Source organism: Macrotis lagotis, chromosome 2 (genome assembly GCF_037893015.1).
Source record: "Macrotis lagotis isolate mMagLag1 chromosome 2, bilby.v1.9.chrom.fasta, whole genome shotgun sequence".
Taxonomy (NCBI): domain Eukaryota; kingdom Metazoa; phylum Chordata; class Mammalia; order Peramelemorphia; family Peramelidae; genus Macrotis; species Macrotis lagotis.
In genome coordinates this window covers 323,172,035-323,186,351 of record NC_133659.1, presented here as the reverse complement: position 1 = coordinate 323,186,351, position 14,317 = coordinate 323,172,035, and the positions used below count along the sequence as shown (strand labels likewise).

The 14,317-nt window shown below is 41.7% G+C and overlaps 2 long non-coding RNA genes across 2 annotated transcripts in view; one reads left to right on the top strand and one right to left on the bottom strand.

Moving 5' to 3' along the window:
- LOC141515304 (uncharacterized) overlaps positions 1-14,317 on the bottom strand; it is an 89,183-nt gene that overhangs the window by 26,400 nt on the left and 48,466 nt on the right. The gene's annotated exons all lie outside the window — the stretch shown is intronic.
- LOC141511785 (uncharacterized) lies at positions 6,415-9,810 on the top strand. The gene is made up of 3 exons (XR_012475405.1): positions 6,415-6,549; positions 7,003-7,057; positions 9,575-9,810. It is a non-coding gene; the product is annotated as an uncharacterized LOC141511785 (long non-coding RNA).

Below are 14,317 nucleotides of genomic sequence, written 5' to 3'. Positions count from 1 at the left end.
ATTTTTAGGATGCTATATGAGTAGTTTTTGCTATATATCACTTACAAATTCTAGCCAATCTAACTAATCTGTTATCCTACAACCCTTCATTATGAAGACTTTGCCCCTTTAACCTAAGCTTTTTTTGTTTTTTGTTTTTTATTTTGTTTTAGCTTTTGCAAAGCAGTGGGGTTAAGTAACTTTCCCAAGATCACACAGCTAAGTAATTATTAAATGTCTGAAGTTGGATTTGAACTCAGGTCCTCCTGACTCCAGGGCTATGCTCTATCCACTGTGCCACCTAGTTGCCCCACCTAAGCTTCTTTTTTTTTCAATTTTATTTTTTTATTCTCATTTTGTACAATTTTTTTTACATTAATAAAATATTCTTGTTTAAGAGTAAACAAAATACCTCCTCCCCCCCATGAATATTGACTTGCTTGAGCGATGAAGTAAAGGGGAGAGAAAAAAAATTAAAATAAAAAAAATAATAGTAATAATTGTAGGTATGGCCAGGTGCAATGGACGAAGCACCAGCCCTGGAGCCACGAGCACCCGAGCCCACATCCAGCCCCATAGACCCAACAGTCACCCAGTCGTGTGACATGCAAGCCACCTGAACCCCACTGCCCTGCAAAAACATAAAAGAAGAAAAAAAACCCAAATAAAATAAAATAGTAATAATAGTAGGGGTGGCTGGGTGGGGGACAGAGCATTGGCCCTTGAGCCAGGAGCACCCGGGTCCAAATCCGGCCTCAGACACCCAAAGATCACCCTGCTATGTGGCCCCAGGCAGGCCACCCAGCCCCATTTGCCCTGCACCCTCCCCCAACTAATAATAATAAAAAATGTGCTTCAGTCTTTGTTCCAACATCAACAACTCTGTCGTGGGTGGATCATATTCTTTATGATAAGTCCATCGCAAAAGTTACTTCCATATTTTTCCAACGTTGCCATTGCTGATCACAACTCCCTCCTTTCTTATTTCCCCACTACCATGTACTCTATTTTCTCTCTCCTTTCACTCTGACTCTGCTGTAGGGTCGCTGAGTGGTGCAGCAGACAGATCCCTGGTCCTGGGGCCAAGAAGCCCTGAGCCCCCATACCACCCCTTAGGCCCAGAATCCACCTGGCCCTATGGTCCTGCGCAGGCCTTCCAATCCCAGCCCCTTGCAAGAAGTAAAAAAGAAAATGTGTTATATCTGACCACTCTCCCCCTATGGTCCATCCTCTCCTCCTTTATTCACATCCCCACCCCTTCCCCCTGCTCCGCCCTCCTTCTTACTCCAGATGTCTATACCCCACTGAGTATATATGCTGTTTCCTCTCCTAACCACCTCTGATGAGAGCAAAGGTTCCCTCATTCCCCCTTGCTTTCTCCCTTCCTTATAATTGCAATATCTCATTGTAATAAAAAAAAAATCTTATTATATGAAATATCTTGGCCTATTCCCCCTCTCCTTTTTCTTTCTCCCATTACATTTCCCTTTTTTCTCTATTGACCCATTTTTACACCATATTTTATCTTCGAATTCAGCTTTCTCCTGTGCTTCAACTATAAAAGTTCCCTCTACCTGCTCTATTAACTGAGAAGGTTCATATGAGTATTATCAGTGTCATTTTTCTATGCAGGAATACATGCAGTTCATCCTTATTAAGTCCCTCATATTTCCCCCCCTCTCCTCCAACCTCCATGCTTCACCTGAGTCCTCTATCTAAAGATCAAACCTTCTGTTCAGCTCTGGCCATTCCAACAGGAACATTTGAAATTCCCCTGGTTCATTGAAAGTCCTTCTTTTTCCCTGGAAGACAACATTGAGCCTTGCTGGGTAGTTCATTCTTGGCTGCATTCTAAGCTCTTTTGCCTTCTGGTATATTATATTCCAAGCTCTATGAGCTTCCAATGTAGCTGCTGCTAAGTCCTGTGTGATCCTGACTGCAGCTCCATGATATTTGAACTGTGTCCTTCTGGCTGCTTGTAATATTTTCCCTTTGATTTGGGAGTTCTGGAACTTGGCTATAATAATCCTAGGGGTTGGTTTTTTGGGATCTCTTTCTTGGGGGGATTGGTGGATTCTCTCCATTTCTATTTTGCCCTCTGCTTCTAGAATATCAGGGCAATTTTCCTGTAGTAATTCTTTGAAAATGATGACTTCCAGGTATTCCAATAATTTTTAAATTATCTTTCCTAAGTCTGTTTTCCATATCAGTTGTTTTTTCAATGAGATGTTTCACATTTTCTTCTAATTTTTCATTCTTTTGGTTTTGAAGTATTGAGTCTTGATTTCTCATAAATTCATCAATCTCCCTGAATTCTATTCTTTGTCTGAAGGATTTGTTCTCAGAGTTTTCTTATCTCTTTTTCCATCTGGCCAGTTTTGCTCTTTAGAGCATTCTTCTCCTCAATAACTTTTTGAACTGTTTTATCCATTTGACCTAAGCTGGTTTTTAGCATGCTATTTTCTTCAGCATTTTTTTTGGACTTCCTTGACTAAGCTGCTGACTTCATTTTCATGTTTTTCCTGCATCTCTCTCATTTCTTTTCCCAGTTTTTCTTCTAACTCCCTCATTTGATTTTCAAAGTCTTTTCTGTGCTCTATCATAGCCTGAGCCCAATTTCTATTTTTCTTGGAGTCTTTAGATGCAGGAGCTTGTGCTTCCTCATCTTCAGACTGAGTATTCTGATCCTTCTTGGGCTCATTTGCGAAATATTTCTCAATGGTGTTCCTCTTATTTCTCTGCTTGCTCATTTTCTCAGCCTAAACCTGGTTTTGGGGTGCTTCCTGAGCTTTTGGGATACTCCCACAAGGGTCCCAGTGTGTGAGGCTCTGTCCTCCCTCCTGGTCTGTGAATGACCATAAGCACCCCACCCTGCCAAGGGGCTGCGTTGGGGGTCCTGCTGTTCTATGGGAGGGGGGCCTAGACTGCGATCAGGATCTGAATATGGTCAGAGCCCCAGAGTCCTGTTCCAGGGGCAGAGGACAGAGCTCTGCGGTCTCTCTTCACTCCCCTCCCTCAGCTCAATGGGCTCATGCCCTGGGGGCTCCTGCTTACCAGCTCTGCCTGCTTCTGTTCCTGGATCTGGGCTGCTGAAAGACCATGCTGCTTGCTGTGTGCACTGAGGGCTGGGTTCTACATGCTTTCTCTGGCAGAGGTCCCCCACTGTTCCCCCACTTTGTGCCCGGTGCTCCCCGGGGTGCAGCTCAGGAGACTCCCTTGCTGCTGTGAGCTGGGGCTCCCAGTGCCCTGGATTGGATTGAGCCCTGGGGCTTCGGGGAGGCTGAAGTTCTTTCGCTCTGGCGGGCCACCCCTCCAACCCAGGGAGCAGAGCCTTTCTGCTCTTTTCCCGGTTAACCTTGAGTAGGAGAACTCCCTCTCTGGGTCCCTTTGTGGGTTGTGTCTCTCGAAAGTTTAGTTAGAGTCCTTAGTTTAGAAGTTTTGTCAGAGAGTGCCTAAGACTAGATCCTTTCTTGTTCCCTACCTAAGCTTCTTAAAAGCCCAGATACCTGGAAAAAAGACAAAGGCAACTGAAGGTTGCTTCTAGTCAATTAGTGTTTTACATGTACATATTTTCTTACAAGTCATTAAAATTTTATTTGCTTTTGAATATGCTTATGATATGTTTTTGAATATTAAATAGTCTAGCTATATTACTGGTTTAATGCAGAGAATATACTTAAAGTTTGATGTCACATTTAAGATCTATTCAAGATTGATATTTAAAATATTCCTAGATAAAGCAGATTTTTTTCCCAAAATGATTTTTAAAGAAAACATTTAGTTACAGTATCTATCTTTCCCAAGGGTTATTGTGAAACTCAAATCATCTGTTATATGTCCATTATTACTATAGTATATAAGAATGTCTTAAAAGGCCCTTTGAAGGCATGACTCTCAAGGCTCAACCTGTGTTCAAAGCTAGTCTCAGACACCAACTAACCCTGGGCAAGTCATCCGACCTCTGCCGAAGTCTCCTACATTTTTCCTAGCACTTAGCAGTGTCTGAAAAATAGAAAGCATTTCATAACTACCCCTTGAATATATGACTGTCTTTAAAAAAAGACTATAAAATATAACTAATCAGCAAACCTCAACCGTGAGGTTGAGTCTTTATTTTCAAATAGAAATTTAATTGCCATCAAAATTCTGTTTTTATCTTTAATATTTAATTCTACATTTTTGTGTTCTATAAAACAAAGAACTCATTAACCTCTCTCCCATTGACAGGAGCATCCTCTGTGAGACAAGAAAGCATCTTCCCTTATGCCAGCATACTGAACAACAACATGTCCTAAGTTAGGAGCCCAGGACTTGCTTTCTCATCTCACCAATGACTTATCTGAGTCATTATCATGAGATCCTTAGCTAATCAGCATTTTTTTTTATCATACACTTCATACCCACTGAATTTTAACTTTAGTCAAGTAGGGTTGTGAGCAGTATAAGAAGATGGATAATCTCCAAGGTGACACAGAAGAAAAGGAATCTTTCCTATAACTAGTTACATTTTTTATAAGAAAGCTCAATAAGATAGCTCACTGTTACTTAAATGTAAATGTTCTACACATGTGAGGGTAAGGACATATACTTAAGAACAGGCAAACTAAGCTCATGTCAGAAATAAAGTGGGAAGCTGTTAATCATTTCAACCAAGATTTACTTCTGTGGAAGAGCATGTGAGGTGGCTAAACAATTTGTTCATTATTGAAGGCATGACTCTCGAGGCTTAACCTGTGTTCAGAGCTAGTCTCAGACACCACCTGAACCTGGCCAAGTCATCTGACCTCTGCCTAAGTCTCCTACATTTTTTCTAGCACTTAGCACAGTGTCTGACAAATACAAAGTGTTTTTTCTAGGATCACTCATATATTGGTGAGGAAAAAGATAATCTGTTAAAAAACATTTTAAAAATATCTTCCCAAGGGCAACTAGGGGGTACAGTACATAGAGTACTGGCCCTGAAGTCAGGGGGACCTGGGTTCAAATTTTATCTTGGACAAATCACTTGACTACATTGCCATAAGTAAAAATTTGAAAAATCTATGTAAAATCAGAGGGAAACTCTACTAAAAATGAAGTCTTTTAAAATGCTTTTAACATGATTAATATTTTTTCAAAATTTGCAGAAATGTGAGAATGAAAAATTCTGCATAATAAACTAAATTACAAAATTTGTTAATATATATTTTTCATAGTATTACCTTAGTCTCCCAAAAAGGAAAAAAGGGACATATCCCATAGATTTTTAAAGTCATGAACAAGTTTCTTTATGGGGTTTTTTTTGTTTGTTTTTTGTTTTTGCAAGGCAATGGGGTTAAGTGGCTTGCCTAAGGCCACACAGCTAGGTCATTATGAAATGTCTGAGATCGGATTTGAACTCAAGTACTCCTGAATCCAGGGCTGGTGATCTATCCACTGTGCCACCTAGCAGCCCCAGCAAGTTTCTTTCAAAGATGTTTTGTGAAAAACTGCAAAATATAGAAAATCATCTTAAGTTCAATAGTTTTATGCTGTCCACGCTTCATGTAGAATCTAATGAAATTTAACTATATTGTGGTTAATTTTTCACAAAATGACCCAGAAGGTGGTTAGAATCCAAAAGCAAACACAACGTTCATACGGAGCCCTAAAAGAAAACGTGCGCACGGCATCAGTAGCTGACCGACGGCGAACCGTGCAGACTGAGCTCTCACCCCATGGCTATGGCAGGTGCCGCTGCCAGGAGCCGCCACCCCTCGGCAGCCAGGCCCCAGTGTCAAGCGCTCCTCTCCCGGACGCCCCCATCGGGGCCCTCGAGCCTGCCCTTTGGGGCTCTGGGCGCTCCCGGGCTTTTCTGGCTTCCGGGGGGCCGGGGGCGGGGGGGGCCCCGGGGGGGAGCAGCTCGGTCTCTGGGGAGAAACCAGGAAGCACGGCCGGGCAGAGCCGGGGGCCCCCGGCCCCTGCCCAGGAGACCCTCGGGGTTCGCCTCGCCTCCAGGCTCCTCCCCCCGGGGCCCCCCAGACTGCAGGCCCCGGGGGGGCTGGAGGGGCGGGGGCCCCGAGGGTCCGGGCCGGCGCGTTAGGGGAGCCCTCGGGGCGCGCCCCCCAGCCGGGGCACCGGAGCCCCCACCCCCGGCCGCCCCTTACCCACCCCCCTCGCCCAGAGTCTTCCGGAAGGTTAAACTGCCAGTCCCGGGCAGACTCTGCACCACTGCCAGGTGGCGGCCTAGGTGCCGGAAGGAAGGCAAGGGCTGGTGCACGTGACTTCCTGCCCCGCCCCCGCCCCCGCCCCGCCTCCTCGCAGGCTCCCGGCCCCGAGGGCCGCTGGGAAATGGAGTCCTCGGGTGCGGCGGCCGCTTCCGGTCTCGGAGCCCTCCGGCTCCTCCTCCCTCCTCTCCCCGCCCCGCCCCCACCCCGCTGCGGCACTCGGGGGGGGGGGGGGGGGGGGCCTGCCGCCCTGAGGCTGGAGAGAAGCCAGGCGGCGTCTGGCCATGGGCTCACCAAGCTGTGCCCACTGCCCTCTGTGTACCGAGGAGGAAACTGAGGCTGGCAGCGCGAGTGACTGGCCCGGGTCACCCAGGGGGTGTTTGAGGTGGGGGCCTCGGAGGTGGTGATGGGGAGGAGGAGGAGGAGGAGGATGGGGATGGGGATGCTGATGGTGCTGATGGTGATGATGGTGATGATGATGATGATGCTGATGGTGATGATGTGGATGTTGGTGATGATGATGATGATGGTGATGATGTGGATGTGGATGGTGATGCTGATGGTGATGATGGTGATGATGATGGTGATGATGTGGATGGTGATGATGATGATGATGGTGATGATGGGGATGGTGATGATGGTGATGTGGATGGAGATGATAGTGATGATAATGGTGATGATGATGGTGATGATGATAGTGATGGTGGTGATGATGGTGATGGTGATGATGTGGATGGTAGTGGTGGTGATGATGGTGATGGTAGTAATGCAGGTGGTGGTCAGGGTGGTGATATCTCACAAGAAGCAGGTAAACATACATTTCCTTCTTGGTATTCAGGATTGGATATGAATCAGGCTCTTACAGAATCTCCATGTTGGAAAGACATTTAGAGGTAAATCTAGGTAGCAACTACTCACTTAAAACTTTTATTAAGGATCTACTATTTGCAAGTCACTGAAGTTATACACATCCTTATATGTAATTGTATGTATTATATGTAATAATTACTTACAAAACACATGTAGCTAGAACAGCTCATAATGTTAATGTCACAGATATTGTGTTTTTATATATTTTCAGTATCTTGTATATCATGTGATTTCTATATTGTGTTACTAACTATTATGGCTATATGTATATTTTCAGTTACTTGTATCTAGCTTATATTAATCTAATTAGTATGTTAAGTAATTTATTATATGTATATATGCAGTATATATGTGATGATATAGTTTATATAGCTTTTCAAAACATTTCATATGTCAATATATGTATTACTTTAATCTAATGTGTTTATATGTATTCTATGTATATATTTGCCATCCCTTTCATATATCATACATGTACTATGTCAAGAAATGTAACATGTATGCTTAGATTATAGAAATATATTTGCAATGCTTTGTATATATCACATAATGCAGGAATAAACATTAATATAGACTTAGAGATATACTATATTGGGGAGTTTTAGCTGGCTTTTATATAATGCTTCAAGATTATTTCCCTGTATTTTCTTTATCTCCTGACTTCCTTAAGAGTCCCTCCCAAAATTTCTAAGAAGCCTTTCCCCACTTTCCTCAATTCTACTTCCTTTCCTGTTGGTTATCTCCAATTTATCCTGTCTCTAAATTGTTTGCTTGTTGATTCCTCCCTTAGACTGTAAACTCCTTGAGACTGGGGACTCTTTTTCCTTTTTTTTTTTTGTAACCCCCTCTGCTAACTAAATATATTTCTTTTTTCTTGACTTATTATTAATGTAATTGTAAGCTCTTTGAGATGAGAGATTTTACATGTTTTTGATTTTGTCCTCAGTGCTTAACAGGTAAGATATTTTTTCATTCATTTATGGGGGGGGATCTAAAATAAAATTGAAAAATTATAAACATTGCTTCTTTGCATTGAGAGGCAGCCTTGGAATCACTCCTCTAGAGGTTTAGCACTGAAGTCAGAAAAATCTGGTTTCAAATCTTGCCTCTGGCACCTTCTGGCCTTTGACTGTAGGGGAGTCCAAGGTCTCCAGACAGCAGCATCTCATAAAAACTACTCCAGTTCAGCTAACATTTTTAAAGCACCCTTTACCAGCCATTATGTTGAAGATGAATTTCCTCAAAATAATCCCTTGTCTTCACTGAGTTTATGTTATAGTAGGGAGAAAATAATCTATAAATTCAGTTGTAAAGGATCAAAATTCCTCACATATAAATCACAGTTCCTGTTTGTCCACCCCATCCTTGTGGGCAGCTAGATGGTGCAATGGATACAACACTGGCTCTGGATTCAGGGGACCTGAGTTCAAATTTGTTCCCAGACACACTTAACTCCCCTGCCTCACAAAACAAAAGAAAACCAAAAAACTCTCAATTTAAAATCCCAGCTTGATGTTAATCTCCATGACAATAATATTGATAACTTGCCATTGGATTAGGGCAGCTAAATAGCAAATTGGTTAGAGAACTGGGCCTGGAGTCAGGAAGACTTTATCTTCCTGAGTACAAATATTACCTCAAATATTTACTAGTTGAGTGACCCTGGGCGAGTCACTTCACCCTATTTGCTTCAGGTTCCTCACCTGTCAAATGAGTTGGAGAAGGAAATGGCCAGCTCCTCAGTATCTCTGCCAAGAAAACTGCAAATGGGCTCACAGAGTCTGTCAGATTCAACCAGAAAAACTGAACAATAGCAATCATAAGATTAAGAGCTAAAACAGATCCAGGAGGACTTTTCTTGGCCCAATCCAGTACTGTATCACAGAGGGATATTTACTTAGGACTCTCACAGAATTGAAAGGGAAGTCAGCACCCCAATCCAATTAATACCTTTGTCTAATATGATATTCTTTAAGATGGAATTAATATTTCTTGATATATATATCACTGATCAGAAATTAGTCTCTTTTCCTTTCACTAAGGATTATAAAATGTCAATCTGCTATGTAAGGCCTGTCTCCTACAATGTTGACTTCACCTGTATCAGTACTATCTGGTTATTTCAGTATTAGTACCTGATCAACAGACTTTAAGACAAGGGACATCCTAGATGAGCAGAGAGAAAATCTCATTGTTATTTATAAGCATTTACTATTGGCATAAATGGAATTCTTATCAATAGGAATTTAAGTAAATATAAGATTTGAGAGAAGACTATTGTAAAATTATGTCATCTATGTGAAATCTCATTGGCTGACCACCAAAAGTTTTATTATTATTTGTTCAAATTGTATAAAATGACCCCAAAATGTGGTATCACTGTTGGCATTTGTAAAGATACCAACCACCCATGGGTTTGGGTAAGATCCTAGAAAACTGAACTTCATTTATAAAATTAACTTTGTTGTTTCATTTTAGCCTAAGGAAAATTATGATGAACACCTGAGATACTCTTAATACTTGTATAATCCTCTGTCTAGAAATCCTCCAGGAGTAGAACTCCTCCACCACCCAAGGCAGAGCCCAGTCTTCATTGTTTGAAGGTTTGCCTTAACATCCCCTGGAGCCAGAATCAGCCTGTCACATCTATTCAGTGCCTCTGATTGGACCTTCTAGGGCCCAAACAACAAGGCTAATCTCTGTTCCATGAAACAGCCACTCAGTTATTTGAAGTATCTTATCTACCTTAAATCTTCCACAGGATGAAACCATCCATCCCTCCTGTGAGTACTAAAGGGTCCTGGCATTCTAGGGATTGAGAATTCAAAGACCAATAGAACACTGTTTTGCCCACAGGAAGTTTAGTGTTCTGTTGGGGGTGGGAGTAAAAGGGGAGGGATGCAATTCTCCCACTTCCCATAGCTGACCCTCACCTGGCATGCTTCTAGTGCCCTTTGCCAGGCTGACTGACTTTAAGACATTCCAGAGAGTTCCAGGATGTATGGTATACTGGAGAAAGTATACAGGAAGACATGGGTTCAAATCCTGCCTATGAAATTTCCTACTTGTATGACCATGGATAAATCATTTAACTTCTCTGGGCTTTAATTTCCTTCTCTATAAAATGGGATTAGAGATTTGTACCATTGTATTCTAGTCTTTTTAAGCTCTAAAATGATGCGTTGATAGTTAACTTTTCCTGAAATGTGGCACCCAGGATAACTGAAGACAATATTCCAAAAGTGGACTGACTGGGGCAAAATGTAACACAACAAGCATTTATTAAATGCCTGCTATATATTGGCCATTAAGGTTAAAATCAGAAGCAGTCTTCATTTGCAAAGTTTACTTTTGGGAGGGAGATATTTTAGACAGACAGATAGACACACACAATAAATATAAAGGGAATGGTTTGAGATAGAGGGTGCTTGTTGAAAAGCAAATTTCAGCAGACTTCATACAGAAAAAGTTTTGAGTTTCTCAAAACAAGAAAGAGATTTGGGAGCAGAGCTGTGTTGAGGAGGGAGTGCATTGGAAGATGTGTGTGGGGGGGTCCTTTGTAACCCTCTGTATTTTATTTTATGCACTTCAGAATCTAAAGAGAAAAGTTCCATAAACCTTACCAGACTGTCAAAGAGATTCATTACACATAAAAAGAATCCTATGCCTTGCTATGGAGGGAGAAGAGATAAAGGACCTAGGACAAGAACTTTGAGGAACACTCAGTTAAGGGTCATGACATGGATGAGGATCTAGCAAAAGAGACTGGGGGGTGTGATTGATCAGATAGGTAAAAGGGGTACCAGGAAAGAGGGTTTTGTCAAAACCAAGAGAGCAGGAAATATCTCGGGAAGAGGGTGGCCCACAGCATCAAATGAAGTAAAGTAGTTAAGAAGGAGTAGGACTGAGAAAATACCCTCAGTTTAGCCCAGTAGTAATGTCCTTGAGAGAGGAGAAAATGTCCTAGTGCTGATATTCAGTAGCCAATACTGTTCTCCCTGTACACCAGTGGTAGAAGGGCACCACTGAATCTTGCATAAGGATCTCCAAGGGTCACTTTAGATTAAAGGGCAATTATTATTTGTGCTTTGTTGTATTTTCAATTTTATACAATATTTTACTGGTTTCAATTTTTCATCTAGTTTCATTTTTTCAATATTTAATCAGCTTTGGGCAGCATGTTTGATACATCTGCCATAATCTGTCTCTGAACCTTCTACCTTTTCCTCTTAATTCTTCTCCCAAGGCAAGCTAAACAAAACCAAACTTTCTTCTCTAGGACCATCTTTCAGATATTATCTTGTCCCCACAAAACCTTCTCCAAAATAACTCTCTATTAACTTTCATCAACTTGGCTAAAATGCACTCTTCCCTAGCCCATTAAAATAAAATGTAAAAAACCAAAGTTCAGAAACCATCACAGACTCTTATTTTACAGATGATAAAACAGGCTCCAGGGGTTAGATGATTAAACCTAAATCAGAATCTGAAAGTGCCACAGTCTGGACTGGAACCCACAGTCTCAGAAATGAAAGACAACCTTGTTTCTACCCCTTCCCCACCATTGGACCGTATTAGTACCACCATAATAAAGTAGGTTAGTGTTGGCACTAAAGAAGTACCTGCCACTGCCCAAGCTGCCCTCCCACTGACTGTCCCCATAAGGATCACCCCTTAGGTTCCAACAGGTCACAGGGGGCAGAACACTGGCCTTGGAATCAGGAAGACCTAGGCAAGGCACTGAAAGCCTCTTAAACTGTTTCCTCATCTGTAAAAGGGTTTTTGTGAGGATCAAATAAAATAGGTAAGGAGCTTTTCATACTTTAAAGGGCTGTGTCCATGCTAGCTCTCATTAGCTAATTCTTATCAGGGGTCACATAGCTTTCCATTTCACACTATACTTAAATGTAGGGAGAGCTAATCACCAAATAAATATCCTCATGAGGAGAGAGGAGATAAGTGGCAATACTTCTAAAGTAATATTGTGTACCTTAGAAGCTACAGTGGGAGAAAAGTTGGACCATTATAGGTAGAGAGCTGGAAAGAAACTTTAATTGAGGTCATCTCCATTGGTAGTCAAAGTAGAGCTTTTTAAACATTCTCTTTGGTGAAGTGGTGAGGGCCTGACACCCCTTGGATTTAGAAAAAATCAAATCAAATGAAGATTTAATTCACTACCTTCTTCCCTAAATAAATCTTTCCTCTCAATTGACTATTTGTGTTGAGGGCACCATCATAGCTAAAAGTTAAGACCTGAAACACCTTTATCACACACTCACCCTCACCTACCCTTACCAAATCTTGTCACTTCTGCCTCCATTTCCCACATCATCCATCTCTGCTCTACTCACCTAACCACTGAGTTCATATTCATCTCTTCTATATCAAGAACCTTCTATTCTTCCTCCTGTTTGCATGTCTTCATATTTTCATCTAACCATGCAGTTTACTGCTTCACAATCTTCAGTGGCTCCCTAGTGCCTCTAGAATAAAAAAACACCCTTCTCAGCTACCCCCATAGTCTCACACCAGCTTTGCTTTACAGTTTTAGTTCATTTTACACCCTTTTATACAATGACAGTTTCTAGCAAAAATGGCCTCCTTTTCCATTCTCTAAGCTCAGAGTTCTATTTATGACTTTACCCAGGCCTTTGGCCATGTCTAAAAAGTACTCTAGCCTCACCTCAATCTCTTAGTCTCTTTCAAGTTGCTATCTTCTATTGGAAATCTCTCCCGTTGCCTGAATTATTAATAATCTCTCCTCAGATTGCCCTATATTTTCCTCCAAAATGTAAATTCCTCAAGGACTAGAGTATTTTCAATTTTGCATGTATATCTGGCAGCAACTTGCAATAGTATTTGTTGGTAAATCAATGCTCTCCAGTCTATTGACATTCTTCCTAAAAGGGCAACATCCAGAGTGGAACACATTGCTGCAGAAGGGGCTCTGCAAGTGGAATCTCAAGTTTGCTGGGTGTGTCCATAGCAGGAAAAAACTGGCAGGAAAAGCCCTGGTACTATTACAAAATTTACATCATGCAGTGGCCAGGATAGTTTGACTACAATATAGAGCATATGAAGATATGGTTTTGTTTCTTAGAATTTTATAAATGTAAAACTATATATTTTAAAGGGAAAGGGGAGCTATAGAAATAAATACCAAATATGGAAGGATTGCAGAAGTCTTGATGGCTCTGCCACAGGGAATCAATGATGTCAAACTGGAGCTTAGGTGATGGACCGTAGTTGTATATATCTATCTATCTAGGCATCATCATTTTTTAGAGACAATAATTGAACCTGTAGGAGTGGATGAATTGACCAAGCAAGAGGGTAGAGAGAAAGGAGAGACACGGATAGGACTCTGAGATGTGTCCACCACACTTAAAGGGTATGAGTGGGCTAAGGAGGCTGAGAAGGAGTGGTTAGGCAGGTAGAAGAAGTAGAAGAGAGCAATATCAAGAAAAAGCCAGAGAGGAGAGCATCTAGGAGAAGAGAGTATTCAACAGTATCAGATTCTGCAGAGGAGACAAGGATGAGAATTGAGAAAAAAAACTCATGTTTTTGGCAACCAGGATGTCCCTGGTAACTTTAAGGGGGGGGGTGGCTAAGTGGTGCAGTGGATAGGGCACCGGTGACACTTAATAATTGCCTAGCTGTGTGGCCTAGGGCAAGCCACTTAACCCCATTTGCCTTGCAAAAATCTAAAACAAAAAACAAAAAACTTTAAAGAGAGTAGTTTCAGTTAGGTCAGAAGTCAGATTATCAGGGGTTAAAAAAAAAAATGTGAGGAAGTGAAGTAGAAACAATTAATGTAGGCAGTTTTTTCCCTAGGAGTTTGGCTATTGGGGTAGCTAGGTAGCTCAGTGGATAGGATATTAGTCCTAGACTCAAGAGGCCCTGAGATCAAATCCAGGTCCTTTCTCCTGAGGAAAAAGTACTTGCCACTGCCCAAGCTCCCCTCCTACTGAATGTCCCCAGAAACTTGATACTTACTACTTGTGTGATCCTGGACAGTCATTTAACCCTGATGGTCTTGCAAAAAAAAAAACCCTTTAAGTAGTGTTTTAAAGATGTAGTAAAAAAAACATCAGCATGTTTGTAAGCAGAAAGAAAGGAGCTAGGAGCTAAGGAGAGAATGAAAGGGAAGGCAAATGTGAGGGAGAAAGGATGAGATGGAATCAAAGGTCCAAGGAATCAAAGGCTAAACACAAAACTATAGGTAATAGGAGGAAATTACAGAGAGTTCGATTTGGGCTTTGTATTGGAAAAGCTTACTAATG